At 43.0% G+C, this 12,624-nt stretch overlaps 1 protein-coding gene across 2 annotated transcripts in view; it reads right to left on the bottom strand.

The window, feature by feature from the left end:
• The window catches only part of CNOT6 (CCR4-NOT transcription complex subunit 6), a 32,675-nt gene extending 21,983 nt beyond the window's left edge, over window positions 1-10,692 (bottom strand). Inside the window, exon 1 of one of the 2 annotated variants that reach the window (XM_004175848.6) lies at window positions 10,501-10,692. The gene's annotated coding sequence lies outside the window, so the exon portion shown is untranslated. The remainder of the gene's footprint in view (window positions 1-10,500) is intronic. The other variant, XM_030284336.4, reaches the window with a different exon arrangement.
• Window positions 10,693-12,624: the final 1,932 nt, after the last annotated feature.

Genomic DNA, 12,624 nt, shown 5'->3' with positions numbered 1-12,624 from the left:
AACATATTGGACAATTCGTGTAGGCCAAATATAATCTTTTATACTATTATTATGAATGTAAATATCAAGTTTGTCCCTAAAATATCATCTTTAAATTAGGGAAACTTGAATTCTAAAACTGTGTAGAAAATTATGAACAAGTAAGAGCAACACAGTGTTCAGACATTATTTCAACTGATCCAAACAACTATTCTGAAATAACTGTTCCCATACTTACTATGAATTATTTATAAAACCCATTTGCAAACCTGGGAGTACCTTTAGAAATACTTCAATTCAATCACAGTGCTGAAGCATTACAGCTCTGCTTCTGAAACTTCCCAACACATGACAGTGACTTCTTTTGACTTTCCCTCCTTCCCCTTTACTTGATTTTACTTGTCACTGACACACTAATGCAGATCAGGAGATAGCCAGGAGGGGAAGTAAATAAAGTAGCACCACACCTGATCAAGTGCAGAATTACTCAAACTTTTTGCTACTTTAATTAAAAACATTGAATAAACAATGCAAATCTAGATCTAATAAAGTAAGAAGTAACAAGACAATTGGACAATATTTTCCATTTGTTGATGCAGTGCAGTATTACTTGCCAAATAAATTATTTCTCAGCTGCTGAAAAGTACCAGGATAGAAAGCAATCTATTAAGTTGCTCAAAGATTTCATAAGAAAACAATAGCACATATGAGAGACTTTTTTTCCCCTTTCTCTCTCCAAACCCTCAACTGGAAACTCACCCCAGACCATTCTTTTGTAACCTTGTGCCTTTAACCCTGAAGCTCTTTTCCATACAATCCAAAGTTTCACTTAAAAATGAGTTCCAACGACCTTCCCCACAAATATAAATGTTTCTTAAAGTGACCGGTCTGTTTTGAATTCAAAGTTAATTTAGGCTCTTCCACACCCTCTACCACTTGCACGAAGCAGAACTAAGCTGGTCCTGCTGCAGTTCCTCCTCCCCAGGACCCTGTATTTCTATATCACTCTTGCATCAGCACAGAGTTTTGTCTGATAACAAAGGAGCTGGTGAAGACAATTAAGCTGGTTAAGGGTGGGAAGAGAATAAAATATATATATATTTGAGGGAGACTAGATTCCTGTGTTATTATTCCTGTATAGCAGGAATGCATGTGTGCATTTGCAGCTGTTGAAATTGGGATACCACCATAATGGCACTTCTGGCCACAATGACACAAAATCTCTTCTTCCACAGCAGGAAGCAAACTTTTGCTTCCAGCTACCCTCACCCAGTTAAACAGTAACACTGAACAAAGTCTGAAATCCTAACTGAAGGCAAAGTACATTGCCTTTTAGATAACTTAAGGCTGTAGCAGGTCTAGCAATGTATAGACTGATCAGATGTGTTAAGCTGTATTGAAAGGGTTAATTTCTACTGTTGAGCTTTACTAGAATTAACAGGAATATCTGCTTTCAACTCCAAACAGTGACCCTCTTCAAATGGAACAAAAGTACCTCTAAAAGATAACTACTGTATTTTGGAAAAAAAATCTTTAAGATAATTTCACAGTGTTGTATTTCAGTCCTACTGTAAAACAGCAGATTTGCCCTCTCCTACTCAAAGACTCATTACCCCTTGTTTAAAAAGTGCTTTTCTAACATGAATCAAGCTTGCTGCTTTCCCTGTCCTGTCACTGATGGTGCTTTACTCAGCAAGTTATGAATTTCTACAGGAACTTAATTACATTTCTGCTTGAGGTACAGGCAAATAAGCATCAACACTGTTCCTGGCCAGGATGACAAGGTGCAACATCTGGCACGTCCTCACAGAAAAGCCACAGCGGCTTGGACAGGGTTTATGATAAAGGTCAGTCCCTGCAGAATTTACACACTTGACTTGATGAGTTGAGTCAATGGCTGAATTTATCCTCAGCCTATTCCATGCCTGGGCAACAAATCTGAGAGTGATGTCAATACTGAAAACTGATGGAAAAATATTCACGAGGAAAGGAAACAAATACCCAATGCAGCCCAGCTAAACCTCGAGTGCCCTGTGAAGTATATTTAATGTATTTCAGCTAAATTCTTATTTTAAATTATTTGCCATCACCCCACCCACCTAAGACATAAAACTAGAGAATTGGATGTTTTTCCTGTATCCTGATACTGTTCCTGCAAAGCCTCTAAATTTCATGTTATCTTATTTTTATAAATGTCTTATTCAAAACATACTAAATAGAAACTTTTTTTTAAAAATAAATCTTAATATATGCCTGTAGTTTTGTATTTCTCAACTACTAGCATGTATACACCATAATATGGAAATATATTGCATTCTGCTAAGAAACATAATTTGCTACATAATGCATACTTTGTTGCATTATAGTGTACAATATCTATTTATGTTACACAAATTTAACACATGTATTTTATACAAAATATATTTCACTACAATGTATTGCAATATATCTGCAAAATATATTTTGCTACAATACAGAAGCAGATAAACCACAATTCAGGAAAGTAGGTGTGAGCAATCACCCAAAAGAAAAAAAAAATCTGAAAGAATTAAATCTGCCTCAGAATTCAGAAATCCATACTACAGTACATTAGAACTAAAATCACAAATATTCTGAGGCTGAATAAACAAAAATTTAAGGACTTGCATACCTATTGAAATAAAACCTTACATTTAACTTTGTAGGCATGAACCATATCCCGCTATTGAAATATATACAAAGAAAACATCAGTGTTGCAAGAAACCACATATTTAGTTTTTCCCTACTAGTATGCTACTTCAAGGCAAATATCAAGTCTGTTGTGTAAACACCTATTATTTGTGGACTACTACAAACACTCTTGGCATTTTATTTGAAAAAAAAAAAAAAGCTGTTCAAGCAATATTTTTTTTTACAGTATGTATTGAAAAAATAAGGCTAGGAAAAATCCGATTGGGAAATCAGCTAAAGGCCAACACCTGAATTTTTCAGAACACATGCTGCAAGTTAAAAATTTCCTTTTGCCTAGTGTGGGGAGGGATGGCACGTACCAGCTGTGGGCACAGGCAGAACTGCAGCAGCACAAGGACAACTCCTGAAACACTTCTTCCCCCCACCCCCCCGCCAAAAGACTCAACTATAACATGCGGGAAGGTGTCAAGATCCCTTTAACCCAATTTATAGCTTAATGTTGGAATAATCTAAATTAAAATTATAAAAAAAGCTGTTGAGTCAACATGAAGTCAATTGATTCATTCCAAGTACTTTTTCACTCCCTAAGATCACATTTTAGTGGCTGTTAGCATATTAAGATTTAATGGCTTCATCAGGGATGTAATGCTTCTCCATCCTATTCTGAGGACTTCTAAAACTGTAATTTTACACGACTGCCAATACAAACCCATGAGTTATCCTTCCTGTTTTTCAGACTGAAGATAATGCTGTGGATGAGAACATGCATGTGAACATGTGTAATAATCAATACAAGATACTGATTAAGTCAATATCCATTCATTCATACAAGTGTATCTGGAATATTATTAATCAGATGAGTAATATGAATTTGCATATATAAGTTCTACTAGAGAAAACTTAGAAGCTGCCAAAATACTTAATTATTATTTTAAAAATCTATGAAACTGCTAAAGTTCAGCAAACCCCTTAATCTAGCCAAAGCTAACTAAAATGAACCATAACCCTCCTGAAACTCAAGCAAGCATCCTGGTTCAGATAAACTGGGCCATAAATGTCAAAGGATTTACTTGCTGTCTTCAAAACAGGAAGACTCCATTAGACTAGAGAGCACTGACTAGAACAGGCTTCAAATTTTGTTAAGTTCAAAACTCAGTCATTTCATATTTTTAAGAAGAGCATATTAAATTTTAACCTGCAGGTATTTCAAATTTAATTAATGTTTCTTTGTCCTTCATAACTACTTGTTTATGGAAATGCAAACTGGCTGGCTCCAGCTGGCAGTGGCAGGCATAGGGAGGATGTCATTTTCCCAACTTCTAATTTTTTTACCCAACCCCTACCTATTACAATTTCCCACAGATAAGCAATGTGCAGCCCCGTGTTTTAATGGTGTACCTGTAATCCTCTAAACCTTGCACAGTGTGAAAAAACGTGTTTACCATCATTTCACTAATGCAAAGAAGCAACTGCCACTTCCATGTTCAGCTGCTACAAAAACTAGTTAAGGTTCAGAAGTCTAAAATGGTCAGAGTAAAAAAGGCACAACTGAGGACAGAGGTCCTTGACTCCTCCATCTTCTAGACAGAGCTCCAAGACAGACCTGTTCTATTAGACCCATGATAAAAAACTCTCCAATTCCCACCCCTTACCCTGCACAACATATAATCATTAGAAATACGATGTCCAAATGTTCTGTGTTGCAAACATAGTCCAGATGATTAGAACAGTTCTTAATTATCAGAAATTGTATCTAATTATGACTATAGTAAAAAGCTGCTGTATACAAAACAAACACTAACACAAAACCAAATTGCAAAGCAAAGCCTGACCTTAACTGGTACCCCTGGAACCACATTGGCTAGTTAATGAGTACTGCACAGCATTCAGCTTTTGCACATTCTGTTAGTGTATTCTGAAACGCCAATATATTAAAGAGATGTCAGGTTCACTAATTACTTTAAGAATTTAAATAAATTGCATTGCATCACAGAACTGTATACAGTACAAGTCAGATGGAACCTAAAAGACCAGCTTTAAAAAGGAAAAGCTGTGTTGTAAAACATTTAGCTTCAGGTTTTATAAATGTAGGCAGAAAGACCAAGGCTTAAAAGCTTCACCTACAAATGCCTCTAGAAAGCTGAGAATAATCTTACACTCTAAAACATTAATATAATACCAACTCCCACTCCACTGACTGTATCCAATCATATTTGACAATTTATTCTTCACACTACACAGAACACTGATTCTTGTTTAGGGGACCTAGTGCAAAATTTCTCATCTTGGTCCAACTCAGTAAGCTATTCCAAATACTGGCACATGCACCAACACGCTCCTTACCACATTTTCCTTTATGTGTCTGCAGAATGCTTACCACGTTTCTGTTGCTCCATGGGGGAAAACCAAAAGCCACCACACAAAACACTACTTCTTAGTCTTACAACAGAACTAAGGTGTAAGAGAGAACTCAGCTACTTTAAATTAAGTTTGAACATGAGGTCATTCTCAGCATTCCTGCTACAGAACTGAACTAGAACTTAACAAGAGATGTCAGTATCTAAATCCAAAAATCTCTGCCTTCCTAGAACACAATTTCAAGATACCTAAATGCTGGTAAGCATTAGCGCTGCTAAACTAACTGAAGGTCAGGATGTTACAGAAGTCATTGCACAGTGGATGCTCTACCCATCTAGCCACATCCTGACAGCATGCAAATTATTCACAGATTGGTTTTCTTCAAATTTAACCAACAAGCCTAAAAATGTTTTTCCACAACCACGCTCTTGTGCAGCAAAGCCAACTCAAGACTTCTTTCCTGCCCCCATGTTCCACTGCATCACCTCTCAGTTGTGTTGATGCAGCTGTTTGCAAGACAATACTGAAAACCAAGAATGACACTCAGCTAAGAAAATGGGGTTTAGAGGTTATGGGGGTTGGGTTGTTTTTAATAATGCAGTATCATTGCTCAGCCACATCACTGGCTGGTTTTGAGCATTACTCTGGCAACAGTTGTACTGACATGAATGATGAGCAACCAAAGCAGCAGCTTTCCAAATTCTGCCACTAGAGAGAAGTCCTGACCTACTAAACCAGAAGAAACCATGAGGTGATCTAGTCTACTGCTCCCTATGCCATGACTGACCATTGCAAATCTCCAGAGGTGGCTCTTTTATCATGCTCCTTATCAAAACAGGATTCCTTACTAGTTTTAATTATTCTTCACCCTTATTACTTGTTCCTAAAAGCTCTCACTCCTGAAAGTACTCTGTAGATGAATTGTGATTAATGCTGCACTGAAATTCCTCTTAACCCAGAGGACCTTTGCTTTGTTAGACAAAGCTCCTCTGTTGGGTGAGCAACTGTTAAAACTTCTTTAAAACAATATTTAGAAGTATTAATTGTCAGTGTGGCATAAAATTCCCCAATAATTTTTATATTTAGCCATTATGATGCCATTTCCTTGCTCTGACAGGTGATACACATCAGATGGTGCATGACCAACCCTGGTGGTGTTTTAGTTTAGTTTCAAGCCTTCTGGTTTTGTAGGTTGGCTAAATGTGTCCTTTGTTGCAAAAATCACATGAAAAAATCTGTCTCTGAAGCAAGTTTTTTTCTGATCCCTGACTTTGCAAACTGATTTATGCAGGGAGATACTTTTGTGGAAAGGCATTTAAGTCAGATCAATGTGCAGGATCCACATCTCACTCATCAATACACTCCAAAATAGCTCAAGCAGTAAAGCTGCATATCATTTGTAACATGCAGGATATGATATTGGTGTATATTCCTGGTCTCCTAACCAAGGTGCCGCACCTTCATGACAGGATCCATCACTTAAAATGCTTCAGCATGTTCTGGAAAATACCAGTCTTCTAACTGAAACTGCTGCCTTGCTAAGGAAAGGGGAAGCTCAAAGGATGCTTTGGAGATACTGGTATTATAAAATGGAACAAAAACTTTAAGAAGGTCTTCAGGTAGGGAGCCCCTTCACTTGCAGAATAAAGGCTGCATACCAGGAACATGAACTAAGATGCACACTAGTGCCATCCAAGTATCCAGGCTGTGATCACAGTGTCGAGTTGGCAGCCTCCACACAACAGCTAACAGCATTCCCAGTCTAAAAAAATCTAAAGTCAAATCAATCTCTTCCTGCAGATCTCCAATGCAGCATAAATTGGAATCCTAACAGCAAGTATTTTAGCTCTAAAATAAACAACTGTATACATTTACTGCTCCTAGTCCCTCCTTGATTCATATACTAGAAAAAGGGCCTCTAAGGCATTAATGAAAGGATTAATGTTGCAGTCTTAGAAAAGGAAAAACTGAGTTGTTGCCAATCTTTTTTTTTTTTTAAATAAGCACCATCTTGGAAGTGCAATTAGCAGCTAAAAGTACACGTTAAGCATTTAAACAGCTTTTTCTTTGGGACCTGCCTAAGCATTTGTAAACTCTTAAAGATGTCAGCTGCAGAAACTGCTCCATGTAGAAACTGAGAGTGCAGGTCCCCAAGCTTATGTCAAGACTCCCTTGTTGAGTGGACCTGTACAGCCCAATTTCAATGTAAGAACATAAATTATGTCACTTAACACAATGCTAATAATCTTGCAGGCTATTGTACAATAATCACACTTCCAAGTGTGAAGCACCAACACTTTAGAAGGAACAAAACACATGAAACCCTGCAGTGACTCAGCTTGAGCAATTTATGCATAAAGCTTTCAAAATTACACCATGGAGAAGGCTAAATTTAGACTGGAATCAGTAATGTCAGTGTTTTGACATGTGAAGTAGTGTAAAACCTCAATATATGGATTGAAAACCCCAGACACTTTGTATGCAACTGGGCATGGCTCAACCTCTGCCTCATGCAACTAGAACTAAAATCTGGTGGTTGGGTCTGGTTGGGTCCATGGAGAATATTCTTGTGTTGTGTTTTAAGGTCACTGGCAGCTTTTTAAAGCCCAATGTACACAACTTTAATCTTTCAATACTACACATATTTCCTAAAATAAAGCCTCTATAGAAATAAGTGTCAAATCTCATACATCCCTTCAATTCTGAAGACTGAAAGGCATCCTCATTCCTAAAGATTTCTGTCTAGCATCTTTGCCTAATGTGGCCCTGTTTGAGACTGGGATATAATGCTCAGACTGCACATACACAAGTGCACAGCCAAAAGGACGTGACAAAAACAGATAATAATTTAAAATTCAACAGTCTGTTAGCAAACAGAACCAGGGCCTCTGCAACATGGACTGCACAAGTGGATGGAAGAATTCTGGTTCACCACATGGACTCCTGGCACAGTGGTGAGCCAAACAGCATGGCACAGTGTGCTACGGACACTAATATTTAAGTTTTTTGGTAACAGAGTAACAGAACCATTTTTGTTTATACAGCCACATTTTCAAATATGGATTCTTTTGTTCATATGTTGGGAAAGAATTTTTAGTTTGCTCAGTCTTGGAACCATTTTGAAGACAGTGATTTCCACCACAAACATTGCACTTGGTTAAAAGAATGTCTTCCTAATATCTAGTACAGCCCTATCTTGAAAAGGTACCAAGCTCATTCAATTTGTGACCCTTCATAACATGTTTTCAAGTCTTCATGTATAAAATGTCAAATGCATTTACCTACCCCTGCAATATTACAGTTTCATCTATCTTTATATTTCAATTCTTCCTCTAAAATTCAAGCACAGTAAACAGCCTGAACATGAGACTGTATTCAGAGTTCAACTTCAGAATGCAAACAGAAAAGAGATGCATGGTAGGATCCTTTTTAAACATGGGCTGATCCAAACGATTCAGGTGAAAAGTGAACAAAGAGTTAATCCAAATGCGAAGGGCTCCATTTCAGTAATAGCATGAATAAACCCCCACAGAAGGCTTCATTGCTAGCAGCAAACTCCACAGAGTCCAGATGAACCAGCAGGAAGAACAGAGGGCGGATAATCCTGTAAAATTACCCCAGTGGAAATGTTGATAAATTCCCAATTATGAGACCTGCTCTAGAATGAAAAGAAATGCGAGATACAATACAATTACCAGTCAACACTTGCACATCTTTGTATTTAAGCCAGACAAATACCACAGGTATTTCTTAATCCCTTGGATTTTGAATTAGTTACCCACTGTGCCGAAATCTAGATTATGAAAATAAGCCCCAGAAATCAAATGAAAAAACAGGCAATCTGCAACCCTAGTTACAAAGGAAATACCCATCCATGAAGTCCTATTTTCAGTGATACAATTTTCTATGCATTTGTGGAAATACAGATGGCTGTATTAAAATACAAACAAACAAAAAAACAAAACAAAAAGAAAAAAAAACACCAACAAAAATCTTTAGTTTACTGCATTTGTTTTGAATATAGTTCTTACATGACACAAAGCAAAGCAGCACAGAATCAGGTTGGAGAAGACCTCTAAGATCATCGAGTCCAACCTAGGACTACAACCTAGTAGGTTTCATATGAATTTTTAATGTTTGTGGAAAAAATGCTGATAAAATACGTGTTCACCATAGAGACTAAGACAGACAGGTGCATTTGATATCGCCTTTTCTAAAGCCTTGTCTGATCCCAGGCTTATCGCTCTCCACAAAATTCTGGAGGAGGAAAGGCTGTCCTGTGAGCCCCAAGACGGACCGGGGGGTGCGGGAGCTGCCCACCGCCCGCTCGATGCGGTTCGCAGGCGGCCCAGGCGCTCATTCCCCACGGCCCAGCAGAGGCAGTGACTCCGCTGGGGCCCCGCCCGGTTACGGAACGCCGGCCGGGCCGCCGCCATCCCGATCCCGGCCCGGCGCCGCCGCCCCCCGCCCCAATTCCCTCTGTTTATCCCCGCACGCGCCCGTCCCGCGGCCGCGCGCGCCCGCCCCCCGCGCCTCCCCATTGGCCGCCGCCGCTGTCACTCACGGCCCCCGCGCCTCCCCATTGGCCGCCGCCGCTGCCACTCAGGGCCCCCGCCCGCCCCGCCGCTCCCTCCGCCGGAACGAGCGAGCGGCGCTCCGGCCCCGGCGCCAGCGCGGCCGCGGCTCCCGCTGCCGGCGGGGCGGGGAGGGACGCGAGGGAGGGCGGGCGGCTGCCGCGGCTCCTTCCGGAGCAGGCGAAGCGCTCCGCTGACAGGCAGCGCTGCCGCCCCTCGCTGCGCGCCCAGCCAGGCGGATCGGCCTCCGGGGAGGCAGCGGCGCGGGGCGCCGTGCGTGGAGGGTGGACGGGCAGTTCCCCCGAGTGGTGTCATTTCCCTCGGCCTTTTGTTTAATTATTTTAAACTCAATCGCACGGTGAGGGAAAAAAAACAAAAACCCAACAAAACCTACCAGCACCAATAATAACAACAACAAAAAAAACAACTTCAGGCTTCCAGATGCCAATATACTAATTTCTCTTAATTGCCTCTCCGATGCAAACAGAGCCGGGCTCCTGCGCGGCGCCGCCCGGCCCGGCCCGGCCCGGTTCCCTCCCGGGCTCCGTCCCTGCCTCCCGCTCGCCGGTGGGCGCTCGGGGGCTCGGCCCGGGGGTGCGGAGCCCCCTCCGCGCCGCCCCCGCTTCGAAAGCCGCCGTTCCTCGCCGCCTCCCCGGCCGCGGAGCCTCCTCCGGGCGTCCTCGCAGCAGCGACTGCCCAGGCCCAGCACACCCCCCCGGACCCCCCCACGCCCAGAGGGGCCTCGGGCCCCCCTGACACTCCCGAACGACGCCGTGCGGGGGCTTCTCCCCGCCGAGCCCGGGGGTCCCCCCTCGCCGTGCTGCCGCCGGACCCCCCCCAGCGCACTCCTCCCGCAGCGCTGCCCCCCCCCCCGGGCAGAGCCCCCCGCTCCGGGCCGGGCGCCGGGGCCGCCCCTACCTGTGGCTGCAGCATCCCCGTCCCCCCGCCGCCCTCGCTCCGCCGCCTGCCTGGCTCTTTGTTTCCTGCCGCGGGCCGGACGGGAGAGCGGCTCCCCCCCGCCTCCTCCTCACACTCATTGAAAGCAAACAAGCATCATGGCGGCGCTGGCGGCGGCGGCGGCTGCGGGCGGGCCGGCCCCCCTCCTCCGCCTCCTCCTCCTCCTCCTCCTTCCTCTCCTCCTCCTCCTCTCCGCTCCGCTCTCCGCCCCACCTGCCCAGCCGCCCGCACTGCGCGCACGCTCCGCGGAGCGGGGCCGGGGAGGGGGCGGCAGGGCCGGGGGCCGCGGGGGATGCGGAGGGAGGAGTTTGGAGCGGGTTCGGGGTACGGCCGCAGGAGCGCGGCGGGGGGAAAGTGGGTGAAAGTAACGACTGGGCTGCGGAGGAAGGCTGGAAAGCCGTGCGAGTGGTGCTGGTGCATGGCAGGGAAGGGGTTCCTAGCAGCAGCCCAAGGAAGGCGAATTGGAATAATAATTTGTTTGGGAAAGAACTTTTAAATTCTCCTGCAAAAGCCCAAGTGGGGAACTCAGCCTTGAAGTGGATGAGCTCAGACACGGTGATAGGCAGGTGATAGGCCGAACGCTTTTTAGGAAAGACAACATGTCTTCTATGTTTGTGTGTTTAATAGGAAACCAGTACCTCGGGTCCTTCGCTGTGACACACTCAGGAACAATGTTTACTGTGAAATGTCCCCCAGAATCTCCAGCAGTGCCTTTTTGAAACTCGGGTTGCGGCTCACGTATTTTTCTCGATGAACTGATTATTGGATGCAAACCAAGATATTTAGAAAAATAAAGTACATTCTCATTAAGTGTTATTATTACTGTCCCTGCACAACAAGACTTTATGATGAGGGATGCCAAGTGAAATGATGGTGGGGAAGTGCCATGCATGGTGTAATACTAGCAAAACACCTAAATAATGGCTTCCAAATTAAGGATTTCATCAGTTTTTCAGAGAGTTGAAATGCTGAAGCACTGATGATGCTGCAGCAAATGAGCACTTGGTACACACCACTTCATCCAAAGGAATAGTGAAGACAAAGACACTCCCAGACACCCAGAACTGTCCCAGAACCCTGTTTATGATCTGGGAAAGCTGAATAGGAATTGAGGCCTCTATTTAGGTATAACTAGATATGTATCTGGAAATAAATGGCACTCACACTGTTGTGCAGCAAGGCATTCTCTTTTAACTCAATGTGAAAGAGGATGGTACCAGGTCCAGCTTCTGAGGAACACCACCCCCATCCGTGGAGGCCAGTGCTTTGGAAAACATGACTGCGGCATACTGCTGACCAAACCTGCTCACAGAACGTCCTCCACGGAAAGGTTGACTTGGACTCCACTTGGCTGGAAATAATCCTGCTATACTTCAGATTTCTGTTTAGCCTTATCATATCATATATCTGAAATGCTCTTGGATGATAAACTATCTCCTCTCCACATGGTGCAGTCCTGTGCTAAGATATCCGAGCCTGCTCCATTACGGATGCGCACGGGCTCTGGCAGAATGCCCTATCTGCTTCCCCGTGTTGGCTGGCTCTGGAGAGCTGACAGTCATTCAGAACTGACTCGAGTAGCTCTACATGTCATTCTCCTGCACTGCATGTCTTTTCTTTCTGATAAGCAGCTGTCCTGCACATTCTTCAGTTAATACTTTCTGGGTCAGATATGGCCTCAATAGACTATATCATTTTGCCCAGAGCAAATTCTCCAAAAGCAGTAGGAAAGTCTTTGAATACGTTGCAGGATTTTCCAGGAATTGCTACTCAGCAAAGAAAATTCAGTTGATCATAAGTCTCTTGAAAAATGCTTGCAGGGAACCTTCATTCCTCAGGGATGGATGCTGGGGTAAAAGTACATTAAACATGGAAAGGTCTACTGACAAAGGCCTGCAACACTGCAAGTGGAGAACCAATGGCAGAAAATACTGTAATTCTCAAATACCTGAGATAAGCAAATGAGAACTTTGGAGAGAATAATTTAAAAGCCATTAAAAATAATTCTGTGTAGATTAACAGGAAATCACAGCAATTTGGCAGATTTCAAGTTAGTGAGCTTTGTTAAGATTTTACAGGTTATTT

This window comes from Taeniopygia guttata, chromosome 13, assembly GCF_048771995.1.
Source record: "Taeniopygia guttata chromosome 13, bTaeGut7.mat, whole genome shotgun sequence".
In the NCBI taxonomy this organism is placed as follows: Eukaryota; Metazoa; Chordata; class Aves; order Passeriformes; family Estrildidae; genus Taeniopygia; species Taeniopygia guttata.
Note: the sequence above shows the minus strand (reverse complement) of the source record. Positions and strands in the feature narration are given on the sequence as shown.